This window comes from Corvus moneduloides, chromosome 3 (assembly GCF_009650955.1).
Source record: "Corvus moneduloides isolate bCorMon1 chromosome 3, bCorMon1.pri, whole genome shotgun sequence".
Taxonomy (NCBI): Eukaryota; Metazoa; Chordata; class Aves; order Passeriformes; family Corvidae; genus Corvus; species Corvus moneduloides.
Window position 1 is genome coordinate 30,727,425 of NC_045478.1, and position 12,205 is coordinate 30,739,629.

The 12,205-nt window shown below is 35.7% G+C and overlaps 1 long non-coding RNA gene across 1 annotated transcript in view; it reads right to left on the minus strand.

Annotated features, from left to right (window-relative positions):
• Positions 1 to 716: 716 nt before the first annotated feature.
• The window catches only part of LOC116442118, a 28,121-nt gene continuing 16,632 nt past the window's right edge, over positions 717 to 12,205 (minus strand). Inside the window, exons 2-3 of the long non-coding RNA XR_004239408.1 lie at positions 8,547 to 8,639; positions 717 to 5,265 (exon numbers count right to left, since the gene is read on the minus strand). This is a non-coding gene — a long non-coding RNA (uncharacterized LOC116442118). The remainder of the gene's footprint in view (positions 5,266 to 8,546; positions 8,640 to 12,205) is intronic.

Consider the following 12,205-nt stretch of genomic DNA (forward strand, 5'->3'; position numbering starts at 1 on the left):
AACCAATGAGCATTTTATTTTGTTTGTTTCTATTTGGGTGGAGTATTTTTCCTTTCTTTTTTTCACATTGACTTCAGTGTCAATTATGGAATGTGCTAACATATGGAATAATGGTGGAAAAACTGAAATCAAGAGTTTCTGATTTTTTCCACTGGACATGGTTTTGCATTGGTATAGTAATTCTTGACTCAGTAACATAACAGCTGAGGTTCCTCTCCCGTGTATCCTTTTTTAGTGTACTTTCTCATTATGGATAGTTTTCATTTGGATTATATTAGGATTGGGACTAACCAAGTAGCAGTTTTCTGGCATCTAATTATCTTTTCCATCTTTCTGATGTTACTGGTTTCTTTAAAGTGTGTGTTAAAAATGTTTTGCTCAAGTTAGCTTTTAAAAGCTCAAATATAGAATGTGTGCCTCCTGTCCACACAGGCTATTTTGCAGTCTGAAAGGCTGCCCTGTATTCTGGAATGTTTCATTGTAATCAGTCTATGCTTTCCTTTGGTTAAGATTATCTAGCTACTACCTAAACAATCTTTTCTCTTTCCCGCTGTCATGTCTATAGCCTTCAATTACACGCCAGTCTCGCTTCATCGATTATACTGAGGTTCCACAGTGGTATAATAATGTTGGAACATGTATGTACATTTCCAAACAAAACCGAGATTTCTAAACTTGAGCATATGGAGGGGGGTTTGTTGTTTGTTTTCCTTTTTTTGTCTTTTTATATTCTCACTGCATTACAGAAAGAATAACAAACGTAACTGAAATCATCTGTGGTTAGTCTGAGCTATTTTATGAACTGACTCAAAGCAAGTAAATGTAAACGTAATTTATGCATATAGACAAGATCAGGAATTGGCATTGAATTCAAGGATATCCAGATTACTCTTTACAAAGCAGAATGGAATTTTTCATTTGTCTGCAAACTAAGGTGGTTTTGTTCAACACCGTGACCCTATAGCACTTCATAAAACCATTTTGTAGTTCCTAAAAGTGAAAGGTTATGTGCAGAGAGGTATTGAGGTAATGCAGAAGAGGAAATTAAATAAACATGATCTTAATATATTACTAGTATTTTATTTGCATTATTCTTGCTGTTGTTAGGTGTATCTGGAGATCTTAACAAATCATACTATGTTATTGTGTTATATTTGACAAATACGAAACAAAAATATCCAGAATGTTGGTATGTTTTATGTCTGGATTGAAAACATGTACTTGAAGATAAAAGAAAAACAAATAAAGTACTAGTAATTACACAAAAAATCTAGCAGTCCTTACCTTGATGAAATAGAAGTCACTCTTATAAAAAAAATCATAATTGCAATCTAATCTATCAGCATCACAGTGGACACAGTTTTTCATTCCATGAGTCTGACTGATAACTGTTGAAGTCTGCATTGGTGACAGAAGTATTGAACTATTGAATTGTTTCTTCTGAATTAACAGTCATACAGGTATAGGTTGAAACTTGTGTGCCAGTCTAAGCTAGAAGAAAGACCTTAACAATAACACAAATTATTTTTCTGGACATTTTTATCCAGAAAGAAGCAAGTACTACTCCAAAGAATTTAGAAGACTTTCAATTATACAGTTTCCTGTTACCAATGACTCTGTTGCTTCAGCAGTCAAGATAATAAATAGGGTATTTTTTAACACTCAGTATATATTTTATTTTACAACATGTAAAGTAGGTAATATAAAATAAGTATTATTAAAGACAAGGATTGATGCCAGAAAACACATAAATTGGGGATGAACTCATCTGTGATGACTTGGCAGGCCACACACAGTTGTCTAATCACATTTGAGATACCTAAAACACTGTGCCTGGCCTTCAGGTTCTGCTTCACAAAGGAACAGTTCTCCCATCAATTCCAAGTCATGTTTGTTAGCTTTCCTGATATCTCTAATATCCTATAACATTCCAAATGCCTATTAACATTGACGTTTGGATAAATGAATCAAGCTTGTTCTGTAGCCTGTAGAGAAATTCTTGGGCAGAGTGCTAAGAGAACTTTTGTCTTCCTGTTAGCACTATGGGGTTATTGCGCATCAGAATCACAAGTAATACTGCCAGGGTGGGCTGTTCCCTCATGTACTCAGCTGGTCTAAGATAGATGTCATTTGTATATCTTCTTATCAATGTGTGTTAATACTTGGTGGGAGGAGGTAAAAAAAATGGCTCCAGACTGCATCCAGAGTTGTTTAGTGACAGGACAACGCACAGTGGTCACATATTGAAATACAGGTAATTGCATTTAAGCATAAGAAAAAGAAAATACTGTGAGGGGGATCAAACACAGGATCAGATTGCCCAAACAAGTTGTGGAGGCTTCATCAGTGGAGACATAGTCCTGAGCAACCTATGGTAGTCAACCATGATTGAGCAAGGATGTTTAAATAATACCCAGGGATTCTTCCCAAACTTAGAAGTTCTGCGATTTTTCTTCCATTAATAGTCAGTCTCTGTCCAACTTGTTAAACTTTTAACAGGTACAGTTTCCTAGAGTGAAGACAGCTTGACAACCCATTGCTTGAAGCACCATGTCCTTCTGTTTGAGCCAGTGTCCTCCTGGCTTGTTCTAATGTGCCTTTAATCTTGTGTTGGAAAAAAAAATGGAAAATCAATCCCTACCCTCTTTACCCTCTTGCCCATAATTTTCATGTCCCTCTTGACCCTATAAACCTCTGTCAGTTCTCCTTTGCGCATATTTTATTAATAATGAAGAGCCCAAATTTATTTAGCTGTGGCTTAGTCATTCCTTCAGAGACTGTTTTCATGCACTGCCTTTATTTCTCTTTTTCTGAAGCTTTCTATTTTAATACACTTTTTTTGAAATTTAGGAATCCAGCATGTACATTCATATTGTGACCCAATTCTTTACAGTCTAGTATAGTAGTTGTCCATTACTTTCAAATAATTCTTAACAGTATGATTGTTTGCTTGCTTTCTACTGCTACCAAATACTGAGCAGATGTTTATATGGAACAATTTACTTTAATACCTAGATTTCAGATTGAGTCACAATGATCAGCTCAGAACACATAATTTTTTATGCAATGTGATATATTTATTTATTTATGTATTTTGGTTTAATTACTTTATTGCCCACCAGTATTGTAAGAACTTTTCATGATTATTCACAGACTGTCTTTGTACTTGCTAAAATGAATAACGCGATAACATCAGAAAATTTGTCAAAGGTCACATCAGCATATCTTGCACAGTTTGTTGGGGATCTTCCCTGTGAACTCTGACCACTATGAAAATTGATCATTTATCTTTACATTCTAATTTCCATCTCTTAATCATGCAAGAACTTCTATTCTCGTCTAAAGTTTTTTTGAGTTATTTCCCTGTCAAAAGACTTTTGGTAATCTAGCAATACATGTCAATGGGATTGACCCCTATTCACAAACTTGTTGGCTGTTTGACATGGTATTTAAGGCATGAAATAATTTTCCAAAAGCCATGCTTCCAGTATTTTATATCTGTGCACAGAACAGCTGCTTCTGTTCTTTATCTACCAAATTGCCTAGTATGTATTAGTTTTACAGAACTGTATGTTATTGCATGTCTTATCAAACCTTTTCTCTACTTGTATAGTACATTTCCTACATATAAAGAAAGAAATATTCTTAATACCATAACTGGAGCAAGCAAACTGCAAAAGAGCTACAATTAAATGATGTTTAATACATAGCATGAGATTATTAGGTGAAGCAGAACCTTAATGGAACCTTCAGGAGCCTCAGTGCAGAAACATAATTTGAATGACTAGACAGAATCTAAGTTACATTTAAGATTTTATTTTGTAGTGGAGAATTGTTTCACAGATATCTTACTGGTTTCAAATGTCTAATAGCTTGCAATATGCAAGGTATTATTAATCTAAAGTTAGATGAATCATCACTAGAGCATTTAAAAATGCACATTTTCCTCTCTGATGTCAAAGTAAATCACAGACCATCACTCTTTATCAGTTTTACTCTAGTCTTTTAAAGAGCAAAGTCAAGTTAATCTGTACTCTACAAGTCAGAAGAAGGACAAAAAGGAGAACCAGTCTTGACACATAGGGTAGTATATGTTAAGTGTCTTCTGATTCATTAGAAAGAAAAACAGTGTCTCCAGGAGGTTTTAAGCTATACATGTAAATAAATCTTGGCAGGTAAAACTTTTTACAAAATGGCAGAACAAGAATTCAGCTGTCTGGTGTGTTGTTGAATTTCTTGCTAATAGAAACTTGCATTTTGAAGATGAAATTTTTGGTGGGCTATGTGGTAATTCAAAATGTAAACTTCGTTAATATTCGCTTACATTTGGTTAACCACTCTTAGAACTGTTGTTCACCATGGCCCTTATCAAGACTGAGACCTGATTCTTCCATGTACTATGTTAATATGCAATTAGGTGCATTTTGTCTCAAATAGGTAGTAGCATGAAGATGAAAGATAGTATACAGATGGACAACTGAATCTTAAATAAGTGATCCAGTATTTTGAGCTAGGTACAAACCAAGCATCTATTTATAGAATATATCCCACTTAGCTTTAGTGTCACAGAAGTAATCTAAAGTAATTGTTCAGAGTCCATGTGATGCCAGTGAAGAAAGTTAAACTTACTGCCTGTACTGCTGTTTGCCTCTGACTATTACTTGCCTGGTTATTTATTTCGGGGGTAAGCTGGATGTGCCAGAACAGCCTTTCCATCAGACTTCTCCTTTCATAGGAACTGAGGCTTGCTCATATAGAAGAAGAAGATGACCTGGAGTTTATGAATTCCAAATGTAGGGTCAGAACATGATTAGAGACCATCAGAACATGACTGGAGAACACTATTAGATTTAGCTCGGATAATATTCTATAGTTTAGATACAACCACTGCAAATTTCACCTTCAGATTACTGTAGTTCAGTGATTTGCATTAAAAACTCAATCTTCCCTTCCATAGCTTCTTAAAGTTACCATTTCCAACAAGGCAAATTCTTACCACAAATTTTCTGGTTAACATTATATGCTGTTTTGGGTTGTGGGTTTTGGGTTTTGGTTGTTTTTCTTGTTTGATGGTTTGGGGTTTTTTTAGTTTTTCTTTTGTTTTTGTTTTTAATTTTCTTGATCAACTTGAGGATAAGATTACTTCCTGTTAGTTTGCTTGTTACCCATTCAAAGTCATTCAAAGTACCAAGTGACCACTGGAAACAGGTGCAATAGTAGACATGTTCAGTTTGATAGGAGAACTGAAGTACACCATGTTACCCACTAATGGAAAGAAAAACATTAAAATATTATTTCAGTGAAATATAAATTTCTTAATAATCAGGAAAAATCTCATTTAAATTGGAGAGTATTTAAAATATATCTGCTTTGTTTGTTAGACCACTTTAAAAAGAAAATGTAAAATGAATTCAAAGGTATCTAAATGTTTTGGCACTTATTGAATGAAGCTCTATTTTGACTTCACAAAAAAGCCCAGGTAAGTACTCATTAGGTAAGCCTGTCCTTAGAAATAATGTCTTGCATGTCACAATAGAGCTGTTGACTAGAATTAGGAAAAATTTACATTTCAGTTCACAATTAAGCCAGAGCAATTCAACTGACAGTAGATCAGAATTTGGCACTTAGTTTGGGCATTTTCAAACCCTAGTGGCATTTTTATATTTTTCATTACAATTCTGATGAAAAATTTAATTTGGGAAAGTAATTAATTTGCTTGTTCCCTTGCCATCTGAATCTGTCATGGCTCAGCATATTCATCACAAGGGGTCAAGCATGGGTAATGAAGCAGTTACGAGCTCACTGGCAACTACTATGCCAGCATTGTTACTGAAATGTAACCCAATCCTCTGATTACAGTTGTCTATATTGGGACACTGAATTTTTTCAGAGCCTCTGTCTTAGCTGCATCATCATCATCTTCATCATCATCATCTTCATCATCATCATCGTAATTCTCAATACTACTATGAAGGTTTTTCCTCAAATCAAGCTATGAAACTTTACTTTGTTTACATGTCAAGAGAAGGTCTTTGCCTCAAAAAACATAGAGGTTAGGGACAGAATGAAAAATAGTTAATCTACTGCTGGCATACTGAGGCACATTCAACTTCAACTTTCTGTCATTTCAGAACCACTCCATCTCTCAATAATCAAAATTATTTGCAGATCATTTACACTTGTCTTCCTTAATAAATTAGTTAAAAGAAACTTTCATTGTGCAGAAATATTAAGCAGAGAAAGATAAAAGCAGGAGATACTTTTCTTGTCATTTGAGATTGTCTCTGTAAGAAAAAGACTAAACAATGATTGCCTCTCAGATGGGGACAGTACAATACAGGTAATGTTTTTTATTCCCTAATCCTAGTACTCTTCTGAATGTTGTTTCTTGTTGAAAATATTTTGAGAGAGGTGATATATTTACAGAGACTTTGTAGTCTAATTTTTATAAGTCCTATGTATGTAGCCATATAACAGCATTTATCAAGATTCAAATTCGTACTAGATCTTCTATCCTCCACAAACTGACATATTTTAAAATTAAGATCTTCCATCCTCCTGTATTATTATCTTTGAGGGGAAAAGACCATTTGAAAGGCAGAGGTCATATTTAGTGCCTCATCTGACATGGCATCTGACTTAGCAGTTTTACTTATCCTTTTGTGAACAGTTAAACATGCATTGTGTAAGTGCTACAATGGGACAATTCTACATTAATGATGGTTGTAATAATAATGGTTTTATTTTATTATTTGTTTATCAAGGTAAAAACTGATTTAATTTTTTATTATGCATATGGTAATGTGTCTTAATTTGGTTACAACTAGTATTCTATGCAGGCAATCAAGATGCTTAGAGTGGTTTTTTTAGTAGTTACATTATCTCTTTTTCCTTGCATAATATAAATAAAATATACCTCATTAAAAAAAAAAATTCTAATATATTTTTCTCTGAGCTATCATTTATTTCAATGAAGACAAAAAGTGTAAATCATTGCCCTTTGTTAAATTTTATACATCTCCTGCTTCAAAATCTTGCTTACTGTAGTCTAGTACCCTCCAAGAAAGCAGTTTGGTTAGGAGTTATGGTTATCAGACACGACAGTGTAGTATTTCCCTGCTCTTGATGAATATTCCTTTTTTTTTTCCTTATGCTTCGACTACACTATTAGCTTCCTCAGATGACTGAAATAAGTAGTCTCCTTCAATGAAGGATTCCTAAAGGAGACAGAATGTGAGTTTCTCTTCTTCTGGGAAACTGATTTTATAATGGTGAAGGTGTCAGACATAATTAAGATGAATGATTGTGTACCCAACTAAATGAATCTTATTGTTGTAAATTTGACATTTTTCCTATACTGTTCATGAGCCTAATAGGAACAAATCAAATGCACATCTTCTTAGCAGGAGTCAGACAGGATAAAGTACACAACACTGTTACATAACTGCTGAAATTGCAGAAGTCTGAAGCCCTTCGTCAGACATAACCCTTTCAGTATTTTCAACACAAATGTTGAAGGGGCAAATTTTATGTTTTATGACGTAAATGTGATTTATGTAAAAAATTTTGTCAGATTTCCTCATTCAGTGAAGGTAGTGAAAAGAGTACATAGGCTCTCAGTCACGATAATATACTGAGTCTCTTATGAGATATTTGGATCATTTTAGAGATTAGTGAATAAGACAGAAATAATGTCCACTACTGTTCTTTATTTTGTCTTTCTACTACCTTGTCCTAACAACCTTTAAACTCTTCTCATGGCTGGGGTTTTTTGGGGGTTTTTTGGTTTTTTTTAAGAAGTAGCAGCTAATCCAGGCCATTACAATTTTTGTCAGTAAGTCAGTTTCCAAATGAATTTCAGATTCCAATGAAGATGATGACATATTTATTTTTCAGGAAATAAAACAAAAAAACACTTTACAGCTTGCCATCAGTTAGCTTGCTATCAATTATTTACAAGCACTACAAAATCTAATTTATGTCTCAGTGCACTGTAAATAGGGAATACATCCAGATATTACTAACCACTGCCAAATTTACTGGCAAAATCTTTATTTATATTATGTATGGCTCTGGCTAATTATTTCATATTAAGAAGTGAGCAGCAACTATCAGTCCACAACATCCAGTGGTCCAAGACAAGATAGCATTGTCTTTTGATAGTCTGATTTTTGGTAACTGAGTAAAACTTGTTACAGAGAGAAGAAAGATAACAAAGAGCAAATATCCAATGCATTTAAAGCAGAACACACATAGTAAATTCAGATATGTTATCGAATTGCAAGCCAATGAAGAAAATAACAAATAAGCTAATTCTACTATCTAAAACCCATAAAAATTATGTTAATGTAATCCAAATGAGTAAGAAGAAATCATTAGCTTAAGTATAAGATGCCTCCTGACAAAGAGCTTGGGATGGTAATTTGCAGTGTCTGTCTTCTTCCTGAAGAAAATTCATTTCATCAACCCTAGGACCCAAGGAGAGGCCATATGTAACCAGTATTAACCTGCTCCACATCCCTGGTAATGTGGTTAGTATAACTTACCCTAGTTTATAAAGCAAGCAGCCATTCTCTGTGACCAAGTGGGTCACTCTTCATTTCCCGTCCTCCCACAATTAGGGCCGAAGATCCTGTTAACTAAGAAGAAAAATAAAATAAAACTTATTTCTACTTCTACTCTGTACCAGTCTCAAGATTCCTGTGTGCCAAGCCAATTACTCCCTTCCTTAGCAGCCTTGAAGGTCCTAGGCACTTGAGCAAACAGGTGTTGTTGAGGACCCCATCATAGAACAAAGAAGCGTGACAACACACTGCCTATGAAATCAAGCAGCAACTTCTTAGTCCTAAGTAGTGATCTTGGATGGATAGGGGACATATTGGGCATAGCATTCATGAAATGACAGACTTTTCAGTTCTCAGAGAAGTAAGGAGGGGAGTCAGCATAACTGCTACCTTGGACTTCCAAAGGGCAACCTTTGACTTGTTTAGGAACCTGGTCAACAGAGTCCCTGGAAGACAGTCCTGAAGGGCAAAGGAGTCCAGGAAGGATGGACATTCTTCAAAAAGAAAATCAAGAAGATGGAAGAGCAGGCCATTGCCGTGTCCCAGAAGACAAATCAGTGGGTTACAACAGCCGGGCTGAACAGAGAGCTTTGGCTGGAACTCCGGGGAAAAAAGAGTTTATGATCTTTGGAAGAAGGAGCAGGCAGCTCAGACGGATATTGTGAGGTTATGCAGGGAGGAAATAATTAGAAGGACCAATGCCCAAATAGAACTTAATCTGGCTCTGCCATAAAAGACAATAAAAATGTTTCTATAAAGACCTCAGCAAGAAAAGGAGGCCTAAGGGGAAACTCCATTCTTTACTGGATGCAGAGAGAGACAGAATGACAAAGGATGAGGAAAATGCAGAAGGACTTAATGCTTTCTGTGCCTCAGTCTGTAATAGTAAGACCAGCTGTTCTCCAGGTACTCAGCTCCCTCAGCTGGAAAACAGGGATGAGGAACAGAATGAATCCCCTATGTGAGGGGGCAAAAGGTCAGTGAGCTGCTGCTTAGAAACAAGTAAGTCTATGGGGTCAGATGGAATCCACCCAAGAGTACTGAGAGAGCTGGCGGAAGTGCTCACCAAGCCACTTCGAAATATTTATCAGCGCTCCTGACTAAGCAGGGAGGTTCAACTTGACTGGAGGTTAGCAAATATGATGTCCATCCACACAGAAAGGATTGAAAGGAGTATCTGGGGAACTATAGGCCTGTCAGCCTGACCTCAGTGCCAGGGAATGTTATGGAACAGAAATCTTGAGTGCAATCACATGGTGTGTGTGATCATAGTGTTTGGGCTGATAACCTTGCTTTTAAGACCCACCTGTTAAAATTTTAATGTAACAAATGACAATATGTCTAGCCCTCCTGTGAGCTCTGATAGGGCTCTGTTGTCCTGGGAGCATTTTTCTTAAAGTATGACAAATTATTTCCAGCATATAATTGGGAAGCATAACAATGACTTAGGCTGCAATTTGCAATGCAATGCAATGCAATACAAAGGTCAGTTACACAGACCTATACAATTCAAAGTTATAATAGGAACAACATAAGACAAAAGAGCATGTCATTCTGGTCCTCTTCTCTGGGACTTAACATAGCAAAAGACATGAACAAGTAAAAACAGGGTAAAAATTAGAAAAAGAATACTTTTATCAGCTGTCATCAGTGAAAAATGGAAAAGAAGAATTTAGTGTACATCATTCTGTATAGCTTCCTCTCCTTACCTTAACAAAGGGACATCATGATTTGCTTGCTCAGCAACCATTAGAATCTTCAATGTAAGAGGCAGAGGCAAATTTTCTAAAAGGCTAGTGTCTTTAGAAAGCGTGGAATTCCAGGGTACCATTTCTGCTATTAAAAATTGCCTTTAAAATGGTGTTTAAAATGATCACATATGACCAATACACTCAAATGTGAAGAAGTGGAGAAAAGGGTCTCCACAATCAGTACCTGAATTCTACTCTTTAACTTTTCAATGTCAAAAATCTTCATTTTGCCTAAATAAGCCCAAGCAGAAGTTCTCCAAAAAATAATCACAAAAGTTAGAGCAGAGTAATGAGTCAGCATTTACCAGATGACCCGTTGTACATGCACAGGTGTTCAGTCTTGGCCTATGGTCTCAGGGAAGTAACTGAAGTGAACCCTTGTCTCAGTATAAGATTCCATGACTGATGTTTCACATTGGATCATTATTTGATATAGACCAATAAATGATCCAGCTCATGTCTGGACCATAGAATTTTATTGCTTTGTTTTTTTTCAGTATCTAGCACTAGGCTGATGCAGTCACATCAGCATAATTTTGGGCTTCTTCCAGTGATCAGCAAGAGAAGACGTGTACAGAGATTTCCTAATCTAATAATGCTTTCAAGTGGATATAACTACAAATGTGACTCAGACAGTAACAGCCTTTTCTGTTAAATTCAAAGGCTCTAGTTTCACTTCCTGCACATGATCCAGCTAGGATCAGTGTTGCATTCATAAAAGTACCTCAGAATTAGCATACTGCTCAATGCTGAAAGCTTTTACAGCTAAAAAACATTGTTAAATGACAATATAAAGTATTTATAATCAGCTGTCATCTTGATTTCAGTGGGACAACTCACATCAAATAGATCTTGTAAGTGTTTAGGATCAGCCCCAGGCTCTGTCTCTAAACTTTTGTTAGGCTTAATCAGTGTCTCACACACAGAAACATTAAGAGGTTTTTCAACTGCTGTAATGTGTGCAGTAGCATATATTATTTTTTAATCTTGTTTCTAAGAATTATATAAAAAAATTAAGGAAAGGTTGAAAACCTCAAGTATAAACAAGCACTGAACAGATTGCTCAAGGTGGTTATGGGACCTCCATAACTGAAAGATACTAAGAGTAGAAAACACAATTTTACTCTGGGGTAGGAGGACAGACTACCTAACTTCTTGAGGTCCTTTCAAGAGAAAATCATGGTGATTGTGACATGTCTATGCAGAGAAGAAAAGTAGTTCTTGCTTCCGTGATGGTGCTGCGAACCTTCAGATTGCACGTAGTTGAGAAGAACAATCTTTCTTGGTCAGCACATTGTCATAAAGAAGCAAATAACTATCAGCTGGAATTCAGTTGCAGACTGCTTCCTCCCTACAGCAGGAAAGAAACACAAAATTAATTGAAACTCTGTATGAAAACCAATTCACTAGCCTAGTCCTGAGCTCTGGACACATCCTTATTCTTGAAAGAAACTTTCATGTTGCAATTCATCTCCTAGGAAGAGTATAAGGGGATGGAGGATACCCTATAAAATGGTTGTATAACGCCTTATAAAGGATCAGAGTAGGTATTTTACTATATCTGAAATTATATTTATGGAGATGGATGATGAGGAATTAAGATATGTACAGAGTGTGTCAAATATGGTTATTATAAGGTGAAATGGCTTCTGAAATTGATTGGGCCATGACCAAATAGGGTATGTCCAAAAGGGTTAAGGAAATAAGCAGAGAAATTGAAGAAGCTTTGGCAGACATTTTTATGTACTTCTGCTCTTCAAAATAGATCAAGTGAAATCTGAGATGACTGGAGAGCAGCCAACATAATGCCATTATTTTAAAATGGCCTAAGGAGAGACAAGGGAGGTAAAGATTCACTAACTCATTGGAATTCTCAGAGGATATGGCTGT